Source organism: Pteronotus mesoamericanus, unplaced genomic scaffold (assembly GCF_021234165.1).
Source record: "Pteronotus mesoamericanus isolate MK-2021 breed Mesoamerican mustached bat unplaced genomic scaffold, CSHL_Meso_final scaffold_21, whole genome shotgun sequence".
Taxonomy (NCBI): domain Eukaryota; kingdom Metazoa; phylum Chordata; class Mammalia; order Chiroptera; family Mormoopidae; genus Pteronotus; species Pteronotus mesoamericanus.
Genome location: NW_026555310.1, coordinates 17,748,418 through 17,776,226, shown reverse-complemented (window position 1 = coordinate 17,776,226; position 27,809 = coordinate 17,748,418). Strand labels below are relative to the sequence as shown.

At 41.6% G+C, this 27,809-nt stretch overlaps 1 protein-coding gene across 4 annotated transcripts in view; it reads left to right on the top strand.

The window, feature by feature from the left end:
• Nucleotides 1-7,247: 7,247 nt before the first annotated feature.
• Nucleotides 7,248-27,809, top strand: part of PPFIBP1 (PPFIA binding protein 1) — a 153,657-nt gene continuing 133,095 nt past the window's right edge. For all 4 annotated transcript variants that reach the window (XM_054591304.1, XM_054591302.1, XM_054591303.1 and 1 more), the window contains exon 1: nucleotides 7,248-7,435. The gene's annotated coding sequence lies outside the window, so the exon portion shown is untranslated. The remainder of the gene's footprint in view (nucleotides 7,436-27,809) is intronic.

The window sequence follows — 27,809 nt, the reverse complement described above, 5'->3', positions numbered from 1 at the left end:
ATTTCTATTATGTTTGTGGATTTTTTTTTTATACACACACACACACACACACACACACACACACAATGTGAGAGAAACATGAATCAGTTGTCTCCTGTACATGCCCGACTGGGGATCAAACCTACAACCTAGGTATGTGCCCTGAGTAGTGATCAAACCAACCAAATGAGCTACCTGGCCAGGACAAGAGGAGCTCTTTCTTATACTTCCTTTTATTAAGAAATGGGTCATGATCTTTTTCAGAAATGGCATCTTGCAATATAAAAATAGTTCTGTGGCTACTACGTTATGTCCACTTCAGAATTCCAGCAGTATAGAATCAAATGGAAATTACCTAAGGTGACATAAGAGGAAAGAAGTTTAAAGCATTTAAAAGACATGCTAAAGACATAGTTGTAACTTTCTCTTTGCTTCCTTAATACCCTGGCCAGTTTAACAAACCACAGTACTAATTATCTGGCAATTCAAATGCTACAGAGTCAGCATCCTTCAGTGGAAAGCCTTTTCTGGAGATAGGATTAGGAGGAGCAAGGGAAAGCAATAGAGAACTTTTTTTTTTTTTGTAGGATTTGGGAGGTAAGATGCTCTAGCTTGAGTATTTGTTAATCGAGCAACTTGTTTCAACTTGCCAGGAAAGTTCCTTTAATGGCAGTATTTATTTAAACCAGTTGTCCCATCCTTATCTTACATGTGTTCATAGCTAACACTCATTTGTCTTAGTCCTCTTAGAATTTTCTGCATTGAAGTCTAACATGCCATTTTAAAATGTAAATTCTAGTTAAGCAAAAGAATTCTGGTTAAGGATTAGGAGAAACTAAATAAAGCCACAGTAAATTAATGATTGTCCAGCTGAAAAGGTGAGTGGACTACAAATTAATGGATCGGTTAAAGGACTGGGAATCATATATGGCATTGGTCTAGAGAATGGGGTACACCACATGTCAGACGGGGTAAATTTTGATTAACAATGAGCCATGATATATTATTAGGTTGGCCAAAAGCTCATTTCTTTCCTTTTTCCCCCCAGATGGCTCTAATAGCACTTCTAATGGCTCTAAAGACAACTGTCTTTAACTTTATTTGAAACAATTTTGTCAGGTTTTACTGTGACAGCTGTCATATGAGCATGCATTTTAACCTATTTATTAAAATTAGTGAATTTTTGTGTAGCCATTTTATTATTGAAACTGGAAGAAAATATGCAACATTTCTGGTATAATATGCTTTATTATTTCAAGGAAGGTAAAAACACAATTCAAACACACACACAAAAAATGTGCAGTGTATGGAGAAGGTGCTGTGACTGATCGAGCATGTCAAAGTGGTTTGCAAAGTTTCATACTGGAGATTTCTTGCTGGATGATGCTCCACGGCCGGGTAGACCAGTTGAAGGTAATAGCGATCAAATAGAGACATTAACTGAGAACAATCAACATTATACACTACATGGGAGATAGCCAACATCCTCAAAATATTCAAATCAATAAAGTTATTGGTAAAAATTAAAAATGTGTCTCTTATTTTACAGGAAAAACCGTATGGACTTTTTGGTTAACCCAATTCTTGAAACATGAGTTTTTCTTAGTATTGTGGCCAGTGAAAGATAAGGTGGGAGTTACTGATTATGAGTAAAGTTTTCTTGCTGACTGAGCATGTTCCCAGGACCTTTACAGAGGTCTGTCTGTACACAGTGCATGTTGGTAGGAAGGAACGGCAGTGACTCGTCAATTCTGAAAAGGCCTGACGGTAAGGGGAAGGGTCTGGCCTGCTTGGGAAGAGTGCTGTGCAGATCATCTGCATGGAATGGAAAATAGGAATTGCTGCTGTGTATTGAAAAGGCTGACTCCCCTCTGTGTTGGCCTCTTTCAGGGTATAGGAATCAGGCATATGCTTTAGGAAATTCAATTAACTTTGTTTGTAAATGGAATTAATTGTTTAAGGGAATTTAATTTGTTTACGTTAGTCACAAATTGAACATTAATCAAAGACTATGAAAAAGACATAGTTTCTATTTTTAATTAATTTTTTCCATTTTAAATAGAATAATAAATTGGGGAAGCTGCCTGACTGTAACTAGATATTTGGATTTATCTGGCAGGTAATCAGAGAATAACCAACACCGTCTTGGTTACAAGGAAAGAGTGATTAAAATAAAACTTTGCTTGGTGTGAGATATTGGGTAGATTTCTAACGCGTCTCCATGGGCCAAAGGAGGAGGGTTGGATTCATAAATGATATCGGTGCTGATAGCTGAGTAGTGACTTAGTATCCAGCAAAAGGATATTAAAATTGTGTCTGGGTTATCAGCAATGCCATACTTAGAATCAGACAGAATAAGCAGCAATTTCCTTTAGAAGGAATTCTAAAGCTAAGCTTGTTTCATCTGAATCTGGGTTCATGATTTATACCATGTGTTCAACCTTCACTGTGTTTGGCGACGTGACTGGGATGAGAAAAATCTGAGGCACCCAGATCCTTGTGTTATGGGTAAGTGACTGGGTCCGGAGCAGGTCTGCCTTGGGCCGGCCTGTGGCATGTGGGTTCTTGACTTTGTGCAGGAAAGACTCGACAACACAATTCCAGGTGATTTTGACAGTACGTTTATTAAAGGTGGAGACCGAGAAACAAGGAAGGGCTTAGGATAGAAGGAGCACCAGGAGAGAGGCGAGGCTGGGCTGCTTTCGTTCTCTAAAAATGTTGTAGGAAAGAAGTGAGCCCAGGCGGGGCTGCTGTCTGCTCACTGGAGAGTCTGAGAAAAGGAGGCCTTGGAGAAAGAGTCATCGGGGGTTAGCGGGGGACAAGCCGCCACTGCTCATTGCCCTCCTGGCTGCAAGTCTTGCAAGTCTCGGTGAGGACATTAGAATTTAGGGGATGCATGCCTGTCGGGGAAGAAGAGGAGGAAGGGAAAGGCACAGCCATGCTCCCAGGAGTGGGAAGAAGAGCACAGGCTGGGTTCTTTGGTCTGGAGGCTGGGAGTTTGGGGCAGGTCTTAGGGAAGGATCTCAACAGAATAGTCATCGGCTTCTCCAGGTGTGCCTTTTCAGGGTCATGGTCTCGAATCATCAGTCAGCGCCAGGGCAGGGGGTCACTAGTCATCACAGCTGGTCCTGGCATTGCCTGCCTGGTTTTGCTGCTTTCCTGGACCTGGAGCTAAAATACAACGGAGGCCTAGGTGTTATTCCTCAGAAGGAGAGGTCAGGGGGGGTCTACACTGCATGCCCAGCGATATGCCAGGGGAGGAAGGTCACCTGGGGGCGCGGTCCAGCACTAGTTTTGCCCATTGCTAGACACCTGGGGCTTTCTGCCCTGGTGACCTTCTGCATCTGGCTGTAATTGTTTGGCCAGTTTCTTCAGCTGTCTGTCTCAGTTTCCCCATTCCCACTCACCAAATGATTTTACTAGCGTCTTACTATTCTGCCTCACTTTAACACCACTTTGGTCCAGTTCTTTCTGAATTTCTAAAGACCTGGCCCTTAGCAGGTTAGAAATTTTTAAACAAAAGATGGTATTCATTCATTTGTTAAATTTTTATTGATGGTCCATAGGACAACACATGGTTCTAAATCCCATAAAGGACACAAGGATGAAAAAAATTGGCACGATGCCCTCAAGGACTATAAGACACTTACAGTGTGGGACATAAGCCTAATTATGTCATTGTTTTCCATAATTGTTTTATGTCATTAGAAAAAGGGAAATCCGTTTACCAATGACTTACTATGTGTCAAGCAACATAGTAAGATTACTCATAGTAAGATTACTCTGTCATCTTGCATGACATCTAGTCAGATTCTCGTAACAACCCTGTGAGATGAATTTTAGTAGAAATAGTCAAAAATGGGAATATAGTTGTAGAGTCATTCAGTTTGCACAGTGCAGATATATGGAGCAGAGTGATAATAAGTTCAGAAAGGTTGGTTGAGGCCCTAGCAAGAGCCTGTGTGGGACTTTGTTCCTTGGAATAGGCGAGACATTCAAGTGTTTTGAAAAGAGTCTAGAGTAATCAGGACTGTGCTTTGGAGAATTGCAGCTGGAAGCCTGTAGAGACCAAGCAGGCAAATGACATGACCTTGATGAGCTGGGTGAGCCTTCCCCGGTATCTGCATCTAAACAAAGTACAGAGAGTGTCCTCATGTGTGTACCAGTTTGGGGGTGCGGGTAAATAAAACAGTCAATCTGCAATCTGCTACTCTAGAAGGCAGAACTGAAAGAGAGTGGATTGTGAATAGTCAATGCTATATGTGTGTGTGTGTGTGTGTGTGTGTGTGTGTGTGTGTATATATATATATATATATATATATATATATATATAAATGGCTTGCAGTCAAAGATTAAGAGGGAGGGGAGAAGATGGGGAGAAGGAGCCTGAAATCTGGCGCATGGATTCCTCTCTGACCCACTTTGGAACCCCTGATTTGAACACTACTGCTCCAGCCTGGGCCAGTTTTCAGCTTTCCTCTTGAGTCTTGTTTTTCCGGACTCCGATGGCAGCTGTTATCACTCCAGCTGTGGAGGGGATGGGAGGCAACTTCCTGTTATTCTATCCTGCCATCCCTATGGGGGTGGGACATTCCCTCCCCCATCTTCGGCTGCTGATCGTACAGCCTGAGCCTGAGTGTAGCCGTCCTGTGACTGGGGCTGGAGGAATGACTGGTAGCCACCCAGCCACTGTGAGAGAACATTTGGGAGAGCAAGGCAGTCAACAGGCACAACAGACAAGTGTGTCCCAGTCTGTGGGGAGGGAAGGATGAGTGGCTAAGGGGCAGGTTAAGTGGTTGGGGCATAACATATCTGAGAGGGTGAAGGGTTGTTGCATAAATGGTGGGAGAGCGAGAACAGGGAAGGACTGCGGTCAAAACGGAGAGGGAGAGAGAAAGAAAAAGATAATTATGGTTTCTGGCTGTAAGATTATTTGGGGTATCTGGGGTTTGGTTTATTTAAGGAATGCAGGGGCGTTAGAGGTGATATAACGATCCAATTTCTGTCCTGTATTTTATTGAGTTTTTTCTTTGAATTGGGTATAAGGAATACAAAGAGATACTAAGCATGGATGTTGCTTTTCAGAGTTTGGGAACATAGAAAATGTATATTGCTAGACATATATAACTATATATTTGCACATTTGTACAATCTCAATAAAGCTTACAATAACCTTGGATGTATTATCAATTCCATTTCACAAAAGAGGTAACTGATGGATGTTTTAGTGACTTGGCCAAGTTACACAGCAAGTAAGCAGCAGAACTGGGCAGTGGACCCCAAGCCCTTTTCCTGTCCACTGTAGTGCACGGTGAGGACAAAGGCTTTGATTAGGCATTGAGAGAAGGGCAGGGCTTAACACGCAAAAGGGGGTCAAGAAGGTATAAACTTCCAGTTATAAAACAGTCATGGGGATGTAAAGTACAGCATGGTGACTATAATTAATAATACTGCGCTATATATTTGAAAGTTGCTGAGAGAGTAGATCTTAAAAGTTCTTTTCAAACAACAAGAATAACAACAATAACAACAACAGCAAACTCCTACACGCAGAAGAGTGGGGTTTCCAGTTTGGCCAGGAGATGAGAATCAAGCGTGTTTCCCAGAACCGAAGTGGGAGATAAAGTGGGAGAGGTAAATAGATGCCAGATTAGGGAGACTTAAATGGCTAACCAAAATTGCGGAGAAAAGGGGGGCCTGATTTAGGGAGGAAGATGTTGATGGCAAAACCACTGTTTTTGAAAACTCATCTAGGAGGGGTGTACAAAGCTGGGGAAAAATGGAGTGAGAAGTATAAGGTAGGAGCTTGGAAAGGTGTAGGTCTGACAATGGTAATAACATGAAGGGGGTCTGTAAGAGCACTGGCCTGGGCCTGTGGAATTTTTTTTTTTTTTTTTTTTTTTTTTAGCAGTATAGTGTTGGAATGAATGTAGACTGTGGGCCATCGCTGCTTTAAAGTAAAGAGAAAAAATGGCTTTGGAGTCAACTTGATCTTGGTTTCAACTCCAATTCTGAGTGTTCTGGAGAAATTTACTTAGGTAACATTGCTGAGCCTTTGACTTTTAGGTGAAAATAGGGTTAATGATATTCACTTTACCCAATGGTTGTGAGGATTAAATGAGGCACAGTGTTGGACTCTTCATCTCTCTACAATTTTTGGCACAGCGGTGAAATGTATGATGTTGTCATCTGTCAAAAACAAACGATAAAAACCAACAGAAAGTCAGTAATTCATTGTACTTCCAGAAGATGATGGATAATATGCTACCTATACCTCATATAAATAGAGCCACTTTTCACCACTCATTTCTGCCTTGGAGCAGATAGGTAAATTGAATAAACCATCTGAGAATCTTTCTGTTCTGTTAGCCAAGGAGATTATACAGCATGATATCTGTCGAGGGTAAATTGTTAGTTAATTCTTAATTGATAGCTCAGTCTCTGCAATTGGTTCCATTCAACAGTAATTATTCTCATGTGGCTTGTTCAGCTCAATTGTGAGTCCCCCTCCTTTTCAGTTGTGCATGAAAACAGCAGCTTTAAAGGTTCTGAAAAAGGTAAATAGTAATTTTTCTTATTTCAGAGGTTCAATTTTATTTGCCTGGAAGCTCGCGTGGTGTGATTAATTTTCATCGCTAACAGCAAAAGCAGCCACATGGTCGGATAACGCTACAAGTTAACAATTCAGAGCTGGATCGCCTTTTCTAGCATTTGCTTTCCAAATTTTTCCGAAGTGTCTTTGAAGTTCTAAATTTCCCATTTACGGGAACAGCCAGGAGTCCCAAAATAAAAGGGTAGCAGAGTGAGCTGGCGTTTTCCTTTATTTGCCTGACTTAAAGCTAGCCATTTTCTGCTCCACGCACCGCCGGACTCGTACTTGCCCGTGACATAGAGGCAATTGTTTTTCCTTAAAAAGGGGGTTTGGGTGGGTTAGTTTCATTTCTGTTCTGGGATGTAGGAAATACGCCAAGAAAAGTTTAAAACACGACCCGCAAGGTTCTTCCCCGTACATCTCCTTTCCTTAGAGATAGCAGGAAAGGCAGCATTTTTTTTCCATCAACACCCACTTCCAGCCCTAGTCTGGCTCAGCGAGGAATGTATAAAATTAGTTGACTCCTCTGAGTGACGGTCCCCGGGCCCAATCAGCGGGAGCCGGGGCGCCGCCGGCCCCTCCCCCTTGCGAACGCTCTTTGGCTAATTCCCGCAGGGGGGGAGGAGAGAGAGCGGCAGTGGGAGGGGGAGGTACCTGGAACGGGGAGTGATGTCAGCTCCCAGCTCGGTGTCTGCCCGGATTCCTGACTTGGTGTAGGGCCCGGAGGGTGGGGACGGCGGGAGCGGGACGGGACTGGATTCAGGTTTGCTAGCCTGCGGCGGGGCCAGCGTGCTGGCGCTTTGAACTGCGAGGGAAAGCGAACCAGAACTTTTGGAACTAGTGCCGGCCGCTTCCACCCCCCAGGTAAGGGCATTTGACTCCTCTCAGACCCGAGAGGAGTGGCACCGTTGTGTGGTTGCTGCTGGGTGTAGCAGCTGCGCCTCCTCCTCCCCGAGTCGATTTCCTTTTCCTACTCCTGTTTTCCAATGGGAACGAGCGCTTTTGGGGGGTGGTGGTGATAGGGTTTAACTCCTGGGGCTCCCAAGTAGCCTCTGTGTGAAAATACCTCCAGGATCGATCATGTTAATGTCTTGTCTGTGTCCTTAGACCCCCCCCCATATACACCCTGGTAGCCACTAATACTTGAGAACCCCAATCAGAGAAGTGAGGGGGTGGAGGTGAATGGGTGGAGGGTGTTATTGAAAAATGTCATAAAAAGTTTATGAAGTATTGACTAAAAAATGGTGCTCTTTGAGAGAGAACAGAATTTTATTTTTTCAGTTCCCATGTGGCTTCTTACATAGTGATTTAAATGAAAGTATATAATTATTATTCTTATACAGCAACATAAAAAATCTTTTTATGTAGTCCAGTTAGGATGTAAGAAATTCACTTGGGGTGTATTCATTGGGAGCTTGCGGGGGTGGGGGGAGCGGGAAATAGTCTCTTGAGGCCACTGTTCTAAAACTCCAACTCTTAGACTCACCGAAAGGGTTTTGACCGATAATCCCTTTCGTTGCCAACTTTGTGATCTGAAGGGAATAGGAAGGTTGCTGAGAATCTTCAGATTTGTGTTCTGTGGCTGAGAAAAGGATGAGGACTGGTAGTTGTGTTCTCCGGGATCATTTTTAGAGAAGGGAGTTTTACCAGGGAAATATGGCAGAAGGCGTGGCATACAAACTCTTAATTATAGGAACATGCATTTTTTCAGCATGTGGGACCAAAACAAATCCTTCCTTTCAATATGAAGTGCAGAGAGCAATAGAATGAGGATTTCATTTAGTGTCCAACTTTGGTAACTAAGGAAAGCAATTGCCTGCCCGGAGGAAAAGATATTTTGAGAACTGGAAGTATAAAATTTTTATTTTTGTTTATTTCCTGTTTCAAACCTTTCTTTTTTCTGCTTGGAGATTCGTGTGCCCCGGTCACTCACTGGGTGTGATTGATTTTTCTGGGGAAAAAAATTAACTACAAACTGATTCAGAACTCTCAATTATTAGTGCCTGAGGCCTTTTTTTTTTTTTTTTTTTAATAGAAGGAAAAAAAATAGATGGGCTGAGGCTCCTGAGTCAGGTTTCCCTTTTCATTCACTACTGTTCCTCACAGTGAGGATCCCTCTGTTGCCAGGTCTGGGAGGAAACAGGCGTGGACTTCATTGTGAGTCAAAAGCTGCATCCCCAGTGCCTGAGCGAAGGGGCATTTCCAGGAGATGAGGAAAGAAGTCACCACATTACATGTAATAAACCCAGTCAGGAAGTGTGGAGGTGCAGGACTGTATAGATGGGTTTCTCTATCTTTCTAGCCAGATGACAATAAAATTTCAGAGCTAGAAATAAATGTTTTGTTTGCCATTGTTTATAAAACCACCTGGGTCTATATTGTTCTCAGTTTCTGAAAAAAATTAATTAGCACAGGATAGAAAAAGCAGGATTTTTGCAAAGGAAAGGTGTGCTTTACTGGAAAGGCCAGAGAATTTTGATTTTTAGTTTGTATTTTAGATTCAGAACAGAAATTTCCTAATGGCTCTGAAATACTGGTGGACAAGCGTTTTCTATTTATGTTCTATAGGAAGCACGTAAAACATACTGTATTTCCCAGTAGGAAAGAGAAGGAGGTGATGAGGAATTCCTGTGGGCTGGTGTGAGCTCACTGGAGCCCTGGCCGATACAATGTTCAAACTGGAGTTTGTAATATCCTGAGATGGAGCTGCAAAAACCAGTCAAGTAAAGAGTATCTTTAGGATTTTATCCTGATGTGCCAAATTCAGATTTATGCTTTTTCCCAAGAAACTAATCCTGGCCTAAGGACTTGAATATGCCAGAGCTTTAAATTTCATTAACAGGTTTTTGAGTGATAACAGTCATTTTACATACTTTTAACCAGTATTCCTCTTTCTTGGTCCTTGTCTGTGAAGCAGATGTGGTAGAGTAAAACATGGCACTTTTAAAGGACAAAACTTGAAAGATGTTTGTTACCGAGAAAGGTATGTTCGGATTTTGATTAAATTATCTTTGACCAGCAACTGTCAATAGTTCTGGTATCTCCTTAAAAACAATTGGATAATGGCCTTTGTGGACAAAGGTGGACTTGAAATGTAGGGCACACTGTAGTTCCAGATCAATAGTGCCTAATTTCAAGGGCATGATAGACAATTTTTGGAAACAAGTTCAGTGAGGGAGAGTGCTTTCACTGCGTCTGTAGTCTCTTTGTCACTCAGTACTGGCAGGAGATAAATCAGAACAAAGTCATTTTTTCCCCAGTTACTGACTAGCTGACTTCTTTTTAGAACCTGCCTTTCGTATTCATGAAATATTTGCATTTTTGTAGTTCATTTAAGTTGATTATGTTGGTAATGTGTTGCATTATAATGAACTTTTTTATTTTTTTATCTCTCATTTTTATAAGTACCTATATCCCGAATAACATATTTTTCAAAGTGCTCACTGAAGGACCTCATTCATCATTCCATCCCTTCAAAGATATTACATGTTTCTGACCTGATGTTAATTACCTTTCAAAACAATTGAGTGAATGAGTGACTTAATGAATGAATGTGCATTCATCTTTGGGTCTGTGTCTTGATTCTTTATTAAAGGAATCTTGCTTTATGGTGAAAACACAGGCAAGAGATGTTGCATAATGATAGCTTTTTAATTCCCAAAGATTTCCCTAGAAAGCCATATTAGTTTGGAAATGGAGAGGAAAAATATATCACAGTTGAGCAGCCAATTGTGAAATCTTTCAGGGAGCCATGATTATGATGATTAGTTTAACCATGGCTAAACTGATGAGTTTAAGTATGAGATTCAAAGCTATTAAGGTTAGTGACACTGGGTATTGTTTGGGGATAAAGAGAACAAAGTGTCTGCTCTTTGGCCAGCATTTACCTTCTGCTAAAGGTTGAGAATTTCATGCTCAAATCAGTCATCAAACTGTCCAAGAGTTGACGCTATCCAAAAACTCCTCTGGGCTTGTGCAGTTCCTTGCATCTGTAGTATATTATGTCATTTGTTTCTCAGATTCATTGCTGTGCATGTCAGAACCTTTTCCCTTGTCAAAAAGCTTACAATTTTGTCACATATGTCACCACCATAAAGAATGATCCTTCATTAAATGGCGCGAATGGCTTAAAAAAACTGAACTGAATTAACCCACCCTACGAAATACAGACTCTTATTTCTTCTATACTCTTTGTTTTAAATATAGTCATTATTGGTGCCACTTTGGCATTTGTCGATAATATTTCAAAAAGCCAAGTGGTGAGAGGTTCTTTTACTTCAGTATTTTTTTTCCAACTTAAAGGATCTAGAACACCAAACAACTGGATTTTAGATTTAAAAAATGGGCCCTTCTAGGAGTTTTAAGTTTGCACATTTGCTAGGCATTTTTGGGGGGAGAGGAGGGTCTTAGTGAAACATGTACCAGTCTGTACCCTTTGAAGAGCTTCTATTTCTGAAATGTGGGCTTGGAGTCAGTGGTTCACGTGGGTGTGTTGTCACAGTTTGTGACTGAACTTTGGTCATATGTGTCCCAGGAACTTGGTGTGACTCACATTTTGACTGGCCCACACACACATCCTTGTTTTTGTTGGCAAGAGGAATGAGTTCAGAATAGAAAGATCATTTAGTGGGTTCTGTATAGTGGTGCACCTAAAAACGTCCATGACTTGAAGGATTGTACAAACTCTAATTGCACTGAATGACAGCCATTCTGGCAAAGGCTCATGTCTCAAATATGTATCATGGAGGAAGAATCAAGTACTCTAATGCTTGGGCCTGTTGTAGGTTTTATGGACTCCCTGTGAATTCCACAATAAGGCTAAGTGTTTTCTCTTCCAGCTTAGGGAATACAAACATTTGACATAATAACAGATGCCTGTTCAAGGGAGCAGGTGTGCTGATTCCTGGTGTGTGTCTTTGTTAACAAGGGAAAACTTAATTTTACCTGGTGAAGGAGAGACTGAGGATGCTGTTTTCAGTAGCCAGTCCAGTATAAATAAGTGACCAAATTCTTTAGGTGAGCAAGACATAGGTAGGCCCATTGGGAAGCGTATTAACTCTTCCCATGCTGTGATGTCATACTGGGTTGGCCAAAAATTTCGTTTGTTTTTTTCTGTACGATGATTCTAGTAGTTGTCTTTCTGTTCATTCGAAACAGTTTTGTTAGGCTGAATTGTGAACAGCTGTCATGTCAGCATGCATTGAAAAAAACTTATTAAAACTGGTGAATTTTTGTGTAGCCATTTTAATGTTGAAGATGGGAGAAAATATGCAGCATTTTCTGCGTATTATGCTTTATTATTTCAAGAAAGGTAAAAATGCAACTGAAATGCAAAAAAAAGATTTGTGCAGTTTATGGAGAAGGTGCTGTGACGGATGGAATGTGTCAAAAGTGGTTTGCGAAGTTTCTGGTACTGTTGACACTTTGGCCAAGTAGTACTTTGCTGTGGGGCTGTCTTATGCTTTGGAAGATGTTGAGCAGCACCCCTGGCTTCTACCCACTAGAAGCCAAGAGCAGGAGATAGCAACATACTCAGACTATCCAAATCAAGAAAGTTATTGGTGAAAATGAAAAATGTGTCTTTTTATTTTATGGAAAAAACTAAATGGACTTCTTGGCCAACCTGATACTGTACCATATCACTAAATATGCCTATGTTATCTCGTATTTCTGTGCCTAGATCTAGCTCACAGAGGTCTTTTTGTCATCCTTCTCACCATCTGTAATATTTCACACAAATGTCACCTTGCCACCACAGAGTTGTATGAGGTTTTTATGAGGAAAGTTTACTGAATTTATTTTTATTTGGGAGAAAATGAAAACAAGGCTGAAACTCTATGACCTACTTTCTTAATATAACTTAGTAGTGTGAATACAGTTGCATAAATAACATCCCTGCATTTGTTATCTTTTCCTAAAGATATAGCTTCTCATGACAGTGCATAGTAAGAGAATTTTGTTTTGTTTGAATCAGAATTTGAACATGCTCTACTTTTTCTTACGAATGCTAGAAGAGTTGAATGAGCTTGTAGGTTCTCATCGAAATTTACCATGCAAAGTGAGCCATGGGAGGAAGGGAAAACGTGACAACTCAGAGGAAACACTTTGGTTGAACCTGTGAGTCTGCCAGGATGATTTGTGCGAAGTCACCTGGGACTCAGTGTTTTTCCTTAGGATCAGCTGCTTGGATGCTTTTGTAAAACTTTCACATTCTTCTGGCCTCTGCTCCCATTGGCATGTGACTTTGCACAACCTGGAGGGCTTTTAAACGCAGATTTAAGGTTCTTTTATTGCTTTCCTATTCTCAGGGTACCTTGATTCTTCTTAGGATGACTTGTGCTCTACATTGCCCTGTGGGGCAGACACCGGTAGATGCCCAACCTATTGCCATTCCACCCACTTCTTCCCGACAGCTGAACCCCTCTTGTTCAATTCGCCACCATGGCCAGTTTAAAAAAAAAAAAAAAAGCATAGTCCTGGCCAATGGTATGTAAGTAGCTGGGTGGGGCTCCTTTATAAAGCTCTTATTAGGGGATGGACTCTTAAGTGCCCCCTTGTTAGATAGACCTTTTGCTCTTTGTTCTTCTTCCTCCCTGCAACTTGGATGCTGTTTTCTAAGGGGAGAAGCCATCTTATGACCAAAGACAAAAGACTCAAGGGGTAAGCAGGCTGGGAAATGGATGGCATTCTGGAACTGCTGTACCAGACCCTCTCTGGCCCATCCCTTGGCTTCCTGTGAGAAAAAGAAAACTCAGTTAAACCACAGAAGTTAAATTTGTTACTTGCAGCCACATATGCTCTTAACTGAGTTTAAATTTTGAAAAAGTCATAGTTCATCTTTTCTCTAAGAATTAAATGGCATCATTCTATATGAGAAAAAAAAGGGGCGGGGGGGGGGAGGTTGGACTTCACCCTGCAGACTCTGTGCTTGAATCCTGGCTTTGCTATTTATTACAGTCTAATTTTGGCAAGTAATTTAACTTCTCTGGGTCTCAGTTTTCCCATCTGTGAAGCAGTGGTACTGATACTTATAGATTTTTTGTTTGTATCAGAAATAATTAGAAATTATTAGTAAAAATAATAATGGCACATTTGGCACATGGATTTTCAACAAATGGTGGCAGTTATGACTGAAGGAGAGAGTGTGGGGAGCCTGAAGACGGGGAGGCAAGTAATTCAACTTTAGATAGCTTCTCAGTAAACAGGCGGAATGGCTGAGTGGTGGATTAGCTTTAAAGCTGCAACTGCTTGCCTCCATCTCCTTGCCACTTATTTTAGCACCCGCCTCTTATCCTCAGTCCTGCTTGCCTAAACCAGAATACCTGGAGCTCTTCTGTTCACTAACTTTGGTTGAAAAAGCCAAGGATGTCCTTAGGAAAAATGGATTAGCATAGCATAGGAATGAAGGGAGTGGGCTCCAGAGTCAGACACACGTCGATTGGAATCCGTTGTCCTTACTAGCTGTGTGATTTTGTCTTCTGTGAGATGGGAATAATTGGGCGGTTATGAGGAATAAGTATGGTAATATGTGAACACTAACAGCTGTTTTCTGGCACAGAATGAGCCCTGGATCGATGACAGAAATTGTTATTATTTCATTAAACACTTGTTAGGCAATTCTTGGCCTTGCTATGAGGTTCTCTTGGATATGTAAGGACAAATAAAAGATGCTTTTTACCCTTAAGAACATTCATATGCAGGAGATTGTTCGGGGGTGGGGAGGAGAAGGAGATGACCCTCCTTATACATAATTGTAATAAAAAACAGATTTAAAATACTATTTAGCTGTTAAAAAGTTGAAAAAAAATATACTGACTTATACAGATGTTTGTGATATATATTTTAAGGAAAACAAGCAAACACACATATATAACATATTTGTTATATATGTAACATATGTAACATATTTGTCAATGCATGAAAAATTCCTAAATGGGGTAATTTGTGGGGGATGGGATTAGGATGGCAGGGAAGACGAAAGGGTTTTTTTTTGTTTTGTTTTTTTTTTAACAGCATACTAATGTCTGTTTGATAACACTTCATGCATTACTCTTAAAATGTAGAAAATATCAAAGTTTAAAAGTCAGTTGTTTTGGCCTTTGGGAGATAGGTGGGGAAGATCACTCTATGAACTAGATTTGTCATTTGAGCAAAGGATAAGGTTCCACTGGAGGAAGTGGGCTTTGCATGGGCCTTGAAGGATGAGTAGGAGATTTTGAGGAAACCTTGGGGAGGAGATGAGCACACTTGAGTTTAGAGCTGAGTATAGAATCTAGTAAGATTTAGAGGAAGCTTTTAGACATAGATAAGTGAAAGATCAATATTGTTTTAGAGGAAGATAAGATAAAAAGATCAATATCATTAAGAGAGATAAGATATACTGGAGCCAGATCTTAGAGGGTGTTAAAGAGAGTGACAAGATTATGCTTTAAGATAAGATCTCTTTTTGGTGTAAGGTGGGGAGGGATAAGGGAACTGTTGTTTTATAAAGACGACTGTGGATACAGTATGCTGGGTGTTAGTTGGGGTGCATGTGGCAAGGGGAGTGGGGGGAGAGAGGACATCCTTAACCAAGAAAGGCATATAAGCAAAAGTTGAATTTTAATGGGGAATATGACAAATTAAGATTTGAATGCCTGGAACTTGAGATTCTGTCACGACCCACAATAATCTACCTTTGTTTTCTCAGTGTGCAAATAGGTAAAATAATAGTACCTGTTTTATTAGGTTTTTAGGCGAATAACCACAGTGATAATAGCTAATGTGTGCATAGAATTTGGTATGTACCAAGCACTGTTCTAAGCACCTGATTTTAATTTAGATTTAATTTCTACCTCGGCTATAAGCAAAGATACTGTTATTATATCTATGTTACAGTGGAGGAATCTGAGGCACAGACAGGCTAATTGAATCTCCCAGGTCGCACATTGTGCGTGTTGGGCTCGGGATTCAATGCAGATACAGTCTTTAGGGTCAGTGTCCTTAACCTGTTTATATTACTGCCTCTGGCTTAGTTTTGTACTTGGCATGTTAAAAGCTATTAAGAATTGCTAGTGGACCTTATCCTCATGAAGATGTTAAGCAAGAATTTAGAAATTTAGGTTTGGAGTTCAAGGAGAACCTTAGATTGATGGATCATTTTTGAAGAGCTATTACATAAATAATGAGAGGAGAATGAACTTGCCGAAGAAGAGGACGTAGAATAAAAAGAGGAGGAAGTATAGCAGATCCTCCAATAATGTCATTTCGTTATAACTTTGATGAAGAAAAAAAATTTGATTCCTGGCTGGAGCCACTGTTGAATGGAGTTTGCACGGTCTTCCCATGCCTGTGTGGGTTTTCTCCAGTTTTCCGGCTTCCTCCCACTTCCCAAGGATTTCCTGGTCTGGGTGGGTGTGGGTGTGAGTGCAGCCTGCGATGGGAGGGCGTCCCGCCCAGGGTGGGCGCCTGCCTGGTGCCCTGAGCTGCTGGGGTGGGCCCTGGCCCCCTGCGGCCCTGCACTGGAGTAAGGCGGTTGGAAAATCATCATCTTAATTTTTATTCATCTTTTAAAAATGTTTGTATAGCTCGCGCTTATTTCAGCATTTAATTTTAGAAGTGTTTTGCACTTTTATTGAGTTGAGTGATATTTTTGGGACCAGAAATAAGCCACAGGAGCTTAACTCTTAACGTATCAATTAGCCTATGGTAAAACTGGTTGCCTTCTATGTCGCATGCCTAAAGTGGCAGTTTCCAAGAACCCGTTGATGACGTTGAGTGGGGACTTAGCATGGCCTACAGGGAACTCCTGACATTTAGACAAGGTCAGCCCAAAGAGAAGTTACTAGAGGAGGTGGAGCAGGAATGCGAGAGAAGCAGAGGATGATGGTGGCAAAGGGAAGAAGCGCACCCGACTGAAGAGGGTGGTCTGTGCCACCCAGTGCTGCTGACTCATTACAAGGTCTACTCTGAGAAACGGCCCCTGCCCAGCCGCCCGGTCATTCGGGAACTTGGAGAGCAGTTTCACTAGCACAGGAGGGATGAAATCCAGAGTGCAAAGATGGGAGAAATACATGGGAGGTGACGAATTGCAGGTGGCCCTGTTAGCCCAGCCTTTCAAGGAGCTGAACAGGGAGAGACGTGCTGGGATAGCCTGGTGTCAAGGACGGTGCAGGTGGAGAGGGTGATGTGAAAGACGCAAAGGAGAAGGGGGGGTGGATACAGAGTCTGGACGAGAAGGACAGGGATCGATTCAAAATCAGGTGGAGAGTGGCAGATTAGCCTTGAAATCCACAAGAACCTTCTTCAGATGTCTGGGAAGAAAGGACAGGGGAAAATAGGGGGAAAAAATGTGATCGGAGGAGGTAATTGAGTGATTTCACCTCAGGCAGTCTGCATGTTTTCAGTCTAGCGGGAGGCAGTGAGACAACATTTATAGACAAGTAACTCAGGCTCCCGAGAGGCAGGCTCTCGGGGTCCTTGGTACGAGGAAAAATGTGAAAGAATGACAGAAGCGTCTCATCTACACGACACAAACTGACACGTTTGCCAGGATGTGTCTCCAGGCGGGAAATTAATTGAAGTGGAAAGTGGTGGTACAAAAAAGAGGAGGAGAATGAAATGAGACAAAGGAAAACTTGACTGTATTTAAAGGAGGAATTTTTAGACAACCAGACTTAATGGTTTGCAGAGCAACTGCTCGGGGAAAACCTGAGCAATCCTGAGGGGTGAGAAGCCGCCTGGTTCTGGAACCACACCCTGGGTCTGGTGAAAACCGAACCGTCGAAGCACCAGGAACACTTTAAGGAAGAGAGTTGTCAGCAGAGAGCCCTCTGCATTAAATCCTGCCCCTCGTAAGGTTTTCTTTGGTCTTCAGTTTCACTGGTTATTTCAAGAGAGATCTCGAGTTGGAAAGACATTGGGTTGTGATGTTTCAGCAGATTTGCTGCTGAAATGACATTTGGGGGATGGGAGAAAAGAACTGAAGCACTTCGGTGATTAATAGCATGGTACTAAAAATCAGTGCCGTTCCCATCAACCCATAAATGGGTCTCTTGGGGGTTGCTTTGAAAGACATCAGGAAAAACTTAACTGTGTGTAGAGTATTTAGATAGCCATCATGTTCTTGAGTTCAGTGATTCTCCGTGGGGCCAGCGGTGTAAGCGTGGAGCCCAGTGTAAAATGAAAATGTGTGGCCCCTTGTTTAAGAAGCAGGAAAAAAGTGCCGTTAAAGTACTAATATAAAAAGCTTTTCCGTTTTTGTCTACAGCTTCCCTCTTGACTCATCATGAGTTTATTTGCTATCTAATGCCATTGTAAGTGAAGAAAAATTAAAATTATTAGCATGAATTTTACTGTTCATCTTTATACTGTACAGGGCCAGTTTGAAATGCATATATAAGAGCTTTAAATGTGCATGCAGAATTATTGAAACCACACAATTCTTACTTTGTAATTTGCATATGTCTGTGTATATTGTTCTTACCGAACAGGAGAAACACTGCACAAAACTCACCCACGACTTTTATTTCACTTCTTGATTTGTGCATTTTATCAGTCTTTAATTTACAGAAGGAAGGACTGGCGGAAGGAAGGACTAAAAGGAAAAAGAGCTATGGGTTTCTCTACTTGCTGTTTCCTTCTATGCCACCATTTTCGGCATAAGTGGATGGTTAATACAGGGGAGGTAACAGAGGTAAGAGAGGGTATGATAGGAATCCTCGGTTATTTGTGTTTCTTAGAGAGACATGGGTTCTAATGGGAAAAGCATGGCCTCTTGGAACTGCTTACTCAGTTTTTGTAACACACTTTCAGCTAATGTTGCCGAACTCCTATGCATCACGAATCCACAGAAATTCTGTGCTCACGGAGCAATGCCAACACTGTGTAGGAGACGGGCGGCAAGGGATGGTGTGGCCGCACACGTTGAGTGGGACCGCCTCTGCTCACACTCTTGCTCCATTGTCCCATTAGACATCCTTTACAAACACAGGTTCACAGTTACAGTTATCAAGAATCTCAAGACGATGACAGCAGGGCATTAAACCCACTGTGGAGTCTTTCTGAGCGTAGGGTTCTGTGTGACTACACAGGTCGCAGACCCACGAAGGTGGCCCTGTTCTGAGAAGTCAGAGAGGTCTTCTCTGAGTTCTTGGTACTGAGTTCAGGTGGTGTTCTAAGGTTCCTTCCCGCCCAGTGATTCTGAGATGCTATGATTCTTTCAATGCCCCTGCCTATTTATTGCCACATGTTTGGTATGTAGTTGGTTTTCGACATTGTACTTTGTGAAAGGAACTTTGTTTGCACTTAGTTAAGAGTTTTCTCCAAAACTCTTGATTACCTCTGGTTTTGTCTTATTTCTTCAAATAGATCACGAATATACATGTTGAAAGCCATGACTGTGCCTTTCTTGCGAGGCCCTCTTATCCAGCAGGGATTCAAATACTGTTTATGCGATGAGAGTAATGGTTCACTTGACCAGTATGTATTGAGGCCTGGATGAGGCTCATGGGCGCACAAAGGACACTTAAGTAGAAAAGATGGGTGTGTATCAGTTACACTGTAAGATATGCCTCCTACTGTGCACATTGACAATATAGAGTTTTTGATCTTGAGCTTTGGAGTTAGTGGGGCTTTCGCCGGGTCTGAGTTTCCTCATTTGTAAAATGGGGCCAGTAGTGGTACATACTTTGTAGCATGATTTTCAACAGGGTTGGTTTTGCCCTGGAGGAGCCATTCGGCCATGTGAGGAAATATTTTTGTGTGTGTCACAACTAGGGATGCAGGGAGGACTGACCTTCAGTGAGTAGGGTCCAGGGATGCTGCTAAACATGTTACAGTGCATGGACAGCCCCCCATGACAAAGAACTGTCCAGCCTAAAATGTCAGTTGTGCCAAAGTTGAGAAGCCCTACTTTGCAGGGCTGTGAAGATGAAACAAGCTAATGAATGCAATGAGTTGGGCCCACTTAACTGTTACTCTAAGAAAACCACGTTGAAGATTGCAAAATGAACTTTCGAGAGGCTGAACTCCAAAAGACTGAATTTCAGCAGCACTTGTGATACTTGCCAAGGAAAAGCCTTATGCTAAGGATTTCATGTTCTCCTGTTTAGGGGTGGCGACATACTCACTGGAGAGTGTGTGTTACACTGTGTACTAACATAGCTGGCATGGATTTATCTGGGCTGTAAAAACAATTATTAATTTTTAGGGTGTTTCTGGTAAACTTCCTGCTTGCTTAACTAGTTTGTTCTGTGGAGATAATTTTGGTATGTGCTTGTTTAAATCCTCTCCTGATGGAGAATGTTTTGGTTCTTCAGTTTCCAAAATATGTTTGGATAAGTGGGACATAAAAAGGTTTTGTTTTCACATCATGACACCTGATGTTTTTCTAGCCCTAGACTTGACACAAAGGCACCTTTCCTTTGCCACCTCCCTGCCTGCATTGCACAGTGCTTTGGTGTTTGTGGGCGTGGCGTGCAGAGCTGTTGGATTTCCATCTATTGTTTATTGTAGATTTTCAGTTCAGGTTGTTATTTAAATTTTTTGTAATTATAAAACTAATAGGTGTACCACATAGAAGATCTGAGTCGTAGAGAAAAAAAATACAAAAACAAGAAGTCATCAGTAACCCCACCACTCAAAGGTACAACTGCTGTGTGTGTTTCCTTTCATTCTTTTTCATTCAGATGTTTTTCCATATTTGACGTATTCTGAGTGTATGATTTTTGTGTTCTACTTTTTTTTACTTAACACGTTTTATTTGCCTTTCTCCACACTATTATAATATCTTACATATTATTTCTAAGAACTGTGAAATAGTCCCTCGATATTTGTTTCGCGTTTTAACCGATCCCATTGCAGAGCATACAGCGTATTTTCAGTACTTGATGAGTAACTTTATGCAGTGAGCATTTTCGGTATTTCAGGTTGTTCTTATCTTTACAGTGGATGATCCAAAGTGGAACCAAAGGGTGTGGCCGTGTATGGATATCTCGATCAATGTTTCTGTTAGTTGCTGAAAGTTTCTACTAAACTGTTGCTGCCATTAGCAGAGTGATACTTTTATTTTTATAATATCTGATAATTTCCAGAGGTATTTTGTTTTTCTTTTCTTTTTCTTTTATTTGCTGTTAATGAGATCAAACATGACTCTTGGCTGTATTTCCTGTTTTAAAAAAACTATTCATGTACTTTGCCCATTTTATCTATTGGGGTATTAGTAATTTTCTTGTCATAAGTTCTAGTTTATTTATTTCACTTATTAACTAATCCTCTCTCATAGTTACTGCACTTATTTTCACCTACCTTTTTTTCCTATTTTTTTGTTATGCCTTTTAATTTTGTTTTTAGTCATATAGAAGTTTAAAATTTTTATGTAGTCAAATGTATTGACTATCTTTTCCACCTGGGGCTTTTGACTGTTTATACTGAAATGCTGCTGGAAGTCGCTATACTGTGTCATCAGTGTTTAAAATTCTATCCCAGAATGACCACTAAAGAGTTTCCTAATGAGGATAAATGGGCTTCAAGTGCTTATTCTGTTGTAATATGGTCACCCACTGTATACCATGGAAAACCGCGCGTGCACGGGGGTGGGGCGGGGAGAGAGAGAAGGGGGGCGGTGGAAGGAGGAAGAGGGGGAGACGGAGAGAGGGAGGGGGGACAGGGAGAGGGAGTAAAGAAAATTCATGTGGGCCTGGCTCCTTTAATTAACATGCTTTGAATTTACTTTCACTGAGGGTGCAAGTGAGCTTCCTGAAGGCAGGGGGCTTCCACAGTATCCCAAAGGGGCAGAGTGTCGGGGACCAACAGCTGGGACAGACTGGGATTATGCCTGGCACAGAGTTGACCCACAACACTTTTTTAAAAAAAAATCTGTTTAGTGCCTGATACGGTAGACTGAGCAGAGACTATGGCAAAGTCCCCTCCACTCCTTACTCCCAGCATTTTGTTCTTCCAGGCTCTGGGCTCTGTCCTGCTCAGCCTCCTGCGGGCAGCTCCCTGCCCGGAGGGTGGGATCACAGGAACCCACCGCCCGGCTGCAGTTCTCCTGCTGCTTTAGCCAAGAATAGGGAGATAACAATAACAACTAGTGTGTGTTTGTTTTGCACAGCCTGGTTGGTCACTGGGGCCTTTTTAAGTGTTTCTCACTTCAACCTTATGAGGTTAAACACCGTTTTAATCTCCATTAATTTGGAGGAGACTACCACTCAATAGAAGCACAATTAAAATCTAGAGCTTCTGACTCCAGCACTGATCCTCTCTACTTAAGAAACAACTCTATCCTTGTAATTTCTTGGTGGTGCTATTGGGCCAGAGGGTAACAGTAACTGTTTGATGTTTTGGAGTCAGGCTGGAATCCCAGCATAGCCATGTCTAAACATTGCGACTTTATTATGATACTGACCCAGCCTGAGCCTCGGTTTTCTCACTAGTGAGATGGGAACGATGTATACCTTATAGGGATACCAGAAAGATTAAATTAAAATAACACATTCAAGCTGCCTAACACAGTGCCTGGCTCTTTCATTATGGGAACTCAGTAATGACTGTTTCCTAGCCTCATAGCTGAAAATGCTGCTGTTCTTTTTTCTTTAAAATTTTTTAGGATAACTGGTAAACCTGCCCAATCTTGTGAGCTTTTAGTAAATATTATGGATTCTTAAGTGCAAGAAGCATTTAAAAACAAAATCTGACTTACTTATTTTCCTGTCAGGTAGTCTTTCTTTCCTGTTAAGGATATCACCTGATTTTCTGCAATCCATCTGCTTGGAGAACTTTGTGATGAATCCCCAGTTTAGGACTGTTCTCACAGCCAAAATAAAACATGTATTGTCTGGGTGTTATGTAAAAACCAGAGACGGCTCTTTGGAAGGGCAATAACTCAGCCATTCCTTTACATGTAGTTGAGATTTTTGGCATCATTCGTGGAGTTTATACTTGGCCATGAATAATAAAAACTCAGGTAACTAAGCAGTCTTTAAAAGAAAAAACAAGGTTGTAGAAAATCATGAAAAAAGACAACGTTGTTAAATAACTCAGGAGAAAAGTTGTTGAGTAAATCTTCATATATATATAAATTTCTATGTATACATATACTATATATATATATATGTGTATATATATATATTTTAATCCTCACCAGAGATTACACCCACAACCTAGTATGTGCTCTGATTGGGGACTGAACCTGCAGCCTTTTGATGTATGGGACGATGCTCCAACAAATTGAGCCACTCAGCCAGGGTTAAATCTTCATATTTTATACCGCATATAAATTGGGTTAGATTTGATTGGTTTTATGCCAAATCTTATTAACCACATAAAAAGAACTCTATGTTTACTCGGGCTTTTCCATTTTAATAAATTGAGCCAAGTAATCATATGTGTTTTTTTCTTAGAATTATAATCCAGTGCAGTCTAATTTCTATGGAGTTAAAGATAACACCCTTTGGGAATCTTTAAAATATGTCTTGGACCTTATGTTTTTGTCCCTGAAGCCAGGGTTGCATTTTCAATAATACATCATCTTAGTATATTGGACTATGAGGAAGGTTAACATGGATGGGTCTTCACTGGGTTAATAACTAGCCTTCTAGTTCCTGTTGTGGGATATTAAGATCTGTTGCCCTATGGTTTTCCCACCCCTCCATCCTATTGGTTGGAATAGGAAGATAAGGATGACAGAGCCTTTTAAAATATAATTTATATAAATTCATGAATTAGCTGCATTATTAAATAATGCATGCCATATGTTTGTATGCTTTGCATAAAACATGGATACAGTTAAGGTTCAGTGATCAAATGAAATGGACATGGTTTCTAAGTTCCCTCCTATGTCCAGAGTTCAAGGATCAAAGTGAGTGAACTGTTGGCCAAATCTTGTGACTGTCGCAAACTGCGTGTAGGGCATTGTAAAATGCCACACCCGATTTTCATGGTCAGTGGACACTTTATTTTCCTGAAATTTCAGGCCTATCATTTAACTTTTTAATTTGCAGCCAGAGTGGACATTTGGGGGCAGAGGCGGTAGTAGTGATAATGGTGAAGAGTTTGGAAGGATAATATTGGTGCTGACTTGACTATTGATTTACGGGATACAAAGGACTAAAGACTATGCTTTGTGATCCTGAGATAACAACCCAGTTGAGCAGCCCTGTGCTAATCACTTGAGCCAGATCATTTTGGCAACAGCCCTTTGAAACAAAGTCTGAGAACCCAGCAAGTTTTACCAGGCATTTCTTGTTGCTGGCTGGTTGGCTAATGGAGTAAATTGAGTAATTAGCTCTCATTAGCACTCCCACAAGCTGTAATACATCCACCTGAGGCAGGGAGCTGCTTGCTTCTGTTTCTTAAGCCATGAAAACCCCTGTCTGACTTCTTCAGTCCAAGCATTTACGCACTGCAGAAACAGAATGCCAGCTGGGCTGGAGTGAAACCCAGCAAGTGCTGCAAATAACAGGAGCAAAGCCTACCCGCCAGGGTGGAAAGGCTGTTTCCTTAGAACTGTGACCGTGTCTAAGAAATCGGTGAGCTGTTCAAAGCTTTTTCTCCAACCCCCTTCTTGTGTATGTGACTAACATGAACCAGGTTAGTCACAGACATTGAATGTGGGTGGTTGTATAACTTGATCCCCTTAGCTTCTTGTCATTGTATTTCAGAAGTTGTGGTCTGTATCAACAGAGTGTGGATTGTTTTGAATGAGTGAGTGAGAGAGAGGGGTAGAGAGAGAGAGAGATCATTGATGGTGATTTGTGGCCCCTTTTTAGGACCACTTGCCATTGATAGTCCTTGTTCCTATGAAAGATCTGCAGCATGAAGGTGGGGACCAGAAAAGGAGAAGGAAGGAGACAAAGTTTTGGGGCTTTGCACACAAGCCTGGAGAAATATATAGAGAAATTGCAAATTGGCAGAATTTCATAGGAATGAACCCTGACCCAAGAATCTGGCATTCTGATCCCAACATCGATCAGTTGTGTGATCCTGGGTAAGTCTCTTAATTGGTCTTACCGTTGAGATATTGATACCAACCTGGTCCTCACAGGGAGGGCTGAGAGGGCCAAAGGAGACCATGTGTAAAAAGCTGTAAGATGTTAAGCAGTAGTATGATTTTAAGTTGAGTTTTTCATATGGAATATATTATCTACATTTTTAACATCCTGAACCTAAACCTCTGGTAATAAAGTACAGACAGTACACAAGTACCTGCTTTTCCTTTGACTTGTACTCCTGTGACATCTCTAACTTGACCCCTGTAACATCCCTAAAGGACCCTGTATTGGACTAGAGCCGGGATGACTACTGGGCAGTTCCTCGAAATTTTCTGGAAGATGCTGCTGCCTCCCAGGCAACGTGATGGCAGTAGCTCTTGATTCCTGCTCAGGCCTGTCTGCCATCTGCTTTCCCGGGGGTGTTGAGAATAATACCACAAAGTCATCAATAATCTATCAGCTCTAGGAATGGTTCCCTCTTATTAAAAGTTTGAAATGCTGGGAATAAAGTGTTCTGGACTCATTTTCATACTTCCATGTAGAGCTGTTCTTTTCCATTAGCGTGAGGGTGAAGATTTGCTGGGATTTGAGGTTATAAAGCATGTATGTCTGAGAGAGGGAGGGGCATACTCTAGTGAAGTTATTTTCAATCCTTTTCATCTCATCCCAAACATAAACTAATGACTAAAATGCTGTAGCACACCAAGGATGTTTATTTTTGCCAGTCTGATAAAAAAGGAGGTATCATTTTGATTGATTCACATCAGACAGCTATTGTTGTGTTGGCTGTTACCTCTTTTCTTTTTCTTTTTTTCTTTTTTTTTTTTTAAATTTGGTAATCTAAGGGAAAAGAGGTCAGTGCCCCTGACTAAATAGTCAGGTACTGCATGTTTTAAAAGTTATTGTGGCTCACCAGTCGAGAATCGCTGCTCTGATGGTTAAGGTTGAAAACCCCAGATCTAGCATCCTGTGCTTTGGTGTCAGTTTTTGATGCCACATGATGTTGTGATGTGCACACCCCTAGCGCGGCCCGGTTGACTGTGCTGGGTTGGTGTTCAGAAAGTGATCTAAAGTGATTATCAAAAATTTGTAATTTTAAAACTGAATCACAAGTATTTTTTCAAAGACTATTTTCGCCTTCATAGGACTTCTGATAGAACATGTCTCTGTGGGGTCTGTCACTTTCTCCGAACAAGTAAAGGAATAAGTTTCCCTATTTAAAAATTGCCAGCCATTGACTGGGTTCATGAGAAGCACACTGAGACCAAGAGTTGGGTGCTGACGGATTTCAGGGGTGAGGAGAGGGGGGCTGCAAGTTTGGGCAGAGGCGAAGCTGCCCTTATGGGGAGCCCTAGAACTAGGAAGGCTTTCTGGGTTGTCCGTAGGTGAGGCAAGGGGTTGGGCCTCTGTATCCCTGAATCAGCCAATTGTTGGCAGCCCCTTTAGAGATATAACTTTGGGAGAAGCAGGTCCTACAGCTGGCTAAGACCTTCTCTGTGAGCAGCCGGGGATGGGTGCGCTGGCCTGAAAATGGGGTCTGTGTGGAGCACACCAGTGTCTACTGTCCTGTCCCCAAAACCTAACCCTCTAAAAAAGAAACAAACAATAATAGGTAGCACCAAATCCCAGTGTATGGTCAGTCCCTTTATCTGCAAAGTTAGAAAGTTGGATCCTTCAGCAAAACTGAAGGAAGAGGTTATGCTCCTTTGTTAATGGTAAATCAAACAGATCCCTTGGCTCTCAAAAGTTTTTGAGATACTTGGGTAGTATTTCCACCTGATTATGGTTTGGTGGGGCCAGCTTCTTTCTGTATTTGTGAAATGGCTGACCCATAATTGAATAATTTTTCCCAAGCATGAATTACTGCTGCATGTTTAGACTGTTAATTATATGTGTACATAAATACAGTTGTTTCTGGGATGTTTAACTCATGTTGAGTTTATAGAGTTGATGGGTTATCACCACAGAGGACATACAAACCATTAAACCCAGAACTTCCCAGAGGACCCTAGGAATGGAGGGCAGATATGGGAAAGTATAGCTTCTGTCAAAATTCCAATGACCTGATGCAGTATTTCAGCCATGGGTAAGGGTAATGATTTAGGAATTACATTGCCACAGGATAAGTTAATATGCTTTAAAGAAATGAATCAGTGTTCTGGCATTTACAAAAGCCAGTTGTATTCAGCAAATGTCTCAAACTGTCTGGCATGGTTTGTAGGATGAGTGAACAAGGCCAAAGTCATACATAATGTCTCTCCCAACTGCAGATGAAGTCATATCTATGGTTCTCTTTCATTTTCTATTTTCTAGAAAGTGAAGGAGGCAGTGTGTTCTGCTGACCCATCGTCTCAGTAGTTTGAGTGCGAGGACTGGAGGTAGGGAAGTCCGATGATGTGGGCCTGGCACACAGCAGAGGTGATAGAGTGTGTGTGTCCTGACCCAAGGACTTCACTTCCCGGGAAGGCCCCCCGCCCCCCATGGAGCCCTGTGGCCTTTGCCTCAATCTGCATTGCTCCCCAGCAGCTCCGTAATGCCAAGTCATAGAACATGTTACTAACCTGTTTCCATGCCGGGTGCAGTGGAGAGAGAGACAGGTCACTGTCATTATGCAGAAAATGAAAAACTCCAGCTGCCATGGTGATAGGTTCTGTGTTAAAAACACATGTCTCTGAACCTCTTGGAGAGGTGTGATGATTGGTGATTGCATGTGAGGTAGATAACCTGCCAGCTGGTTTATTGTATTGTCTAGAAATGGGAGACGGCATAAAATAAAAAGCTCTCACGTTTTCCTCAGATGAGAAGGAAATTAGGTAGCGAAGGGACTCTGCTGCAGAGTAAGGCTGAAGGTGAGACGGTTGAACAGGTGCGCTTTGTCGTCTTGAACTCTTCAACTGGGTGATCTTCTCTCTGGGTGACCCTGGTCTCAGGTGATCCAAGAGTGCCAGGAGCAGACATCCTACCTGGGGGCAAGGGAAATCATGACATTGTGCACGTCTTCCTCTGGCTTCTCCAGCTTTCTGACATGCATGCACATGTGTGTTTATCATCGTTCTGGAGTGTTCAGATGAAGACTTTTCAAATAATGATTTTTCATCGTGACTCATGTCTTCCAAGGATATATAAAGAGTTCAGTACTGTGTAAAGAGAAATAACTCTTATTAGGAGAGAAACTTTTGAAGAACCAGAATTTTTTTTTAAAAAAAGAGAAAAGAAAAAGATGGAGGAAAGCTTTCAAGAAAAGGACCAGAAGTAATTTACAGAGT